The sequence below is a fragment of the Bos indicus genome, chromosome 24 (assembly GCF_029378745.1).
Source record: "Bos indicus isolate NIAB-ARS_2022 breed Sahiwal x Tharparkar chromosome 24, NIAB-ARS_B.indTharparkar_mat_pri_1.0, whole genome shotgun sequence".
Taxonomy (NCBI): domain Eukaryota; kingdom Metazoa; phylum Chordata; class Mammalia; order Artiodactyla; family Bovidae; genus Bos; species Bos indicus.
The window spans coordinates 26,874,798-26,878,909 of NC_091783.1; the positions used below are offsets into that span (position 1 = coordinate 26,874,798).

The 4,112-nt window shown below is 37.2% G+C and overlaps 1 non-coding gene across 1 annotated transcript; it reads right to left on the reverse strand.

Annotated features, from left to right (window-relative positions):
* Nucleotides 1-2,018: 2,018 nt before the first annotated feature.
* On the reverse strand, nt 2,019-2,090 carry TRNAC-ACA (transfer RNA cysteine (anticodon ACA)). The gene has a single exon. It is a non-coding gene; the product is annotated as a tRNA-Cys (tRNA).
* Between the last annotated feature and the right edge of the window lie 2,022 nt (nt 2,091-4,112).

The window sequence follows — 4,112 nt, forward strand, 5'->3', positions numbered from 1 at the left end:
TTTCAGTTAGTTGTGTCCGATTCTGTGACCCTGTGGACTATAGTCTGCCAGGCTCCTCTGTCCATGGGATTCTTGAGGCAAAAATACTGGAGTGGGTTGCCACTTCCTTCTCCAGGGAATCTTCCTGTCCCATGGATCAAACTCCCATCTCTTACAACTCCTGCATTAGCAGGTGGGTTCTTTACCATTGGGGCTTCCCTGATAGCTCAGTTGGTAAAGAATCCCCCTGCATTGCAGGAGACCCCGGTTCGATTCCTGGGTCGGGAAGATCTGCTGGAGAAGGGATAGGATACCTACTCCAGTATTCTTGGGCTTCCCTTTTGGCTTAGCTGGTAAAGAATCCTCCTGCAACACAGAAGACCTGGGTTCGATCCCTGGGTTGGGAAGATCCCTTGGAGAAGAGAAAGGCTACCCACTCTAATATTCTGACCTGGAGAATTCCATGGACTGTATAGTCTGTGGGGTTGCAAAGAGTCTGACACGACTGACCGACTTTCACTTCACTTTCTTTACCACTAGCGCCACCTGGGAATCCCATAAATTAGAGAAATGGAAGGTATAAAGAAGAGTCAAATTTAACTTCTAAAAATGCAAATATAATATTTAAAATGAAAGTGCCCTGGATATAATTAGTAGTATATTAAACCCTGCAAAAACATGTGTAGTGAACTTGGAGCTACAGTAATAGAGTTTACTCAAAATAAAACAGAGATTAAAAAAAAAGAACAGCACTTTAGTGAACTATGGGACAAATTCAAGAGTTAAATATAGATTAGATTGAAGTACCTGAAGCAGAAATGAAAAAATTACTTGAAGAAGTAAGGATTGACATTTTTTCCTGAACTTGATGACAACTATTAGTTCAAAGATTCAGAAAGTTAAAATGAACCCTAGCACAAAGAATACATCAGAGCACATCAAAATAAAATTATTTACCTCCAAAGGTAAAGAGAAAATATTAAACTCCAAGAAAAATGAGAAATATGGCATACAAATGAACAAGGATAAAGGTGAAACTAGTTTTTTTTTTGTTGTTGTTGTTAGAAACAACACAAGCTAGAACATAGATGAAAAGATTTTTAAGTTTTAAGCAAAATAATTTACAATCTTGATATATTTGTCTCCCAAAAACACCTATCAAAAATAAAGACTTTTTTGAAATACACATAAATGAAATAATTGAGTATTATCAGTAGACCTGTACTTTAAGAGAAATTCTTCAGGTAAAAAGGAAACGATAGCAGGTGGAAACCTGGGCTTACACAATAGGAAAAACAGAACTGGAAATGGCAAATATAAAGAACTTTTCTTGTTTTTAAAAGTATTTAAAAAGAGAGTCAATTGTTTAAAGCAAAAGTAATAGCAGTATATTTTGGAGTTTATAGTACAGATAGAAATAAAATGTAGAAAAATTACAGCACAAAGTCTGAGAAGAAATACACTGTTATGTTTCGTTTACTATACATGAAACAGTATGGTATAAGGTGAAGATATGTTGTGATATGTTAAAAATGTGTACCATAAATCCTAAAGAAACCACTAATAAAGCTCAAAAAAGAGCTGTAGCTCATGAATGAAGAAAATAAATAAAATAAAATAGTAACTACACAATTCATACTCAGGTGGTGCCAGTGGTAAAGAATCCGCCGGCCAATGCAGGAGATGTTAGAGATGTGAGTTCCATCACTGGGTTGGAAAGATCCCCTGAAGGAGGGCATGGCAACTCACTCTAGTATTCTTGCCTAGAGAATCCCATGGACAGAGGGGCCTGGTGCACTACAGTCCGTAGGGCTGGAGAGTCGGACACAACTGAGTGATAACACTAATCTGTGATCTAGTCATTTCACTCTTATGTACTCATCCAAGAAAACTGAAAATAGTGATCATTAAAAAGTAAAGTCGCTCAGTCATGTCCGACTCTGCAACCCCATGGACTGTAGCCCACCAGGCTCCTCCATCCATAGGATTCTCTGGGCAAGAGTACTGGAGTGGGTTGCCATTCCCTTCTCCAGCGGATCTTCCCGACCCAGGGATTGAACCTGGGTCTCCTGCATTGTAGGCAGACGCTTTACCGTCTGAGCCACCTGAGATCTAAACACAAAGTGAAAGTGAGGTCGCTCAGTCGTGTCCGACTCTTTGTGACCCCACGGACTGTAGCTACGAGGCTCCTCCGTCCATGGGATTCTCCAGGCAAAAATACTGGAGTGAGTTGCCATTTCCTTCTCCAGGGGATCTTCCCGACCCAGGGAATGAACCCGGGTCTCCCGCATCGTAGGTAGACGCTTTACCGTCTGAGCCACTAGGGAAGTCCTAATTAAAAGACATACTCAAATGTTCTTAGCCGTTTATTTGCAGTAGCCATCAAACCGGAAATAATACAAATACATAGTAACTGATTCTGGGTAAACATTTGTGGTATATTGATATGGTGCAATACAGCTTAGCAATATGAAGCAAAAATCATCGATAAGAACAATTATGTCTTAAAATATAATGGATATATCTTAAAATAATTCTTCTGAGTGAAAGAAGCCAGAAAAAGATATTGCATATTTTGTATGATTCCATTTTTATGAAATTCTAGCAAATGCAAATTAATCTCTAGTAACATGAAACAAATCAGTAATTTCCTGGGGACAAGAAGAGTGACTAGAAAGGATGGAGGAATAGGTTAAAAGGGGCAAAAGGAAATGTTCAAGGATGATGAATATGTACATTATCTTGATTGCAGTGATTTTTTTCCCATGGGTATGTACATTTGTCAAAAGTTAATTGTACCCTTTAAAGATGGAAAGCTTATTGTATGTCATTATACTCAATGGTAAAAAAAAATGTATGTCCAAATACTTGCTTTACAACTATACAGATGAGTGACTTTCAGCCACTTACTAATACACTACAAGATCAACCTTCCTTCATAAATTAAGGGTGATATCTTCCTTCGAGGTATATTGGAAGATAAAAATGAAATTTTTGTTACCCATCTATTACAATGCTAAACATAAATTTTGCATAAAAAATTAACTATAGGATGATAGATTACTAAACAATACAAATTATTACAAAAACAAAATGCTATATCACATTTAAAAAAATCACTATGGCACAGTATCCAATAGATGTTTCTCATGATGGTTCTCAATCACTTTTATGTTCTAGAAATATTACTTAAGACCAAATGTTTAAAACTACTACTCTATTGGGCTTCCCCAATGGCTCAGCTGTAAAGAATCTGCCTGCAGTGCAGGAGACACAGGAAATACGGATTCATTCCCTGGGTTGGGAAGATCCCTGGGTAAGGAAATGGCAACCCACTCCAGTGTTCAACATATACTATAACCTGTATCACTAAAATTAAAAGACCAACAAGTGGAAAAGTACTGTAACATTATAACTTTTGCCTCACTTTTCTCCTTCAGTTCATTAATACAGAGTTGTCAGAATAGTCTGCTTAATTTCCTCTAGATTTTGCCAAGGTGAACACATTTAATTAAAATCCTTTCATTCAATGAACAAAGTCAATATAGCAACTCACCTAAAAGTGAAGCCCCAGTACAACTTTACTCATTAGTCAGAAGCTTTGGGCTTTGAATTGATCTGGATTATGTTTCAATTTCATTTTACCTGCCCTACTTAGAAAGCTACTACTTTCACAGTAAGAATATGTCTAAGGAGAAAAATGTATTAAATGGATCTCTGTGGTTTTTTCCTTCTTCCCCATTCTCAGTATCTACATGGAAAAATACTTAAGTCACTAAAGACCAAGTAAGATGATGCATGTGAAAGCATTATACAAAGAGTAATATTCTTAGTACTGCTAGTACTGCCAGAACTATTACTGCTACCACTACTACCATCACTGTTACTACGACTACTACTACCTCTATTAGTGCTCCTTAAGAGGATGGAAAGTGGAAGGAAAAGGAGGAAGAGAAACAAGTAAACAGCAGAAAGAAGAAAAGGTACAAAAAGGATAATTGGCTATCTCCACTATCCTAATTTTTATGTTTGTATTCTTTTCCAGAAATCAGGGTAATAATATGAGCCCTCTAACCACCTTCCTCATTTTGGGGGTTGCCAGATTGAACAAAAAAGAAAAAAATACAGAGTAA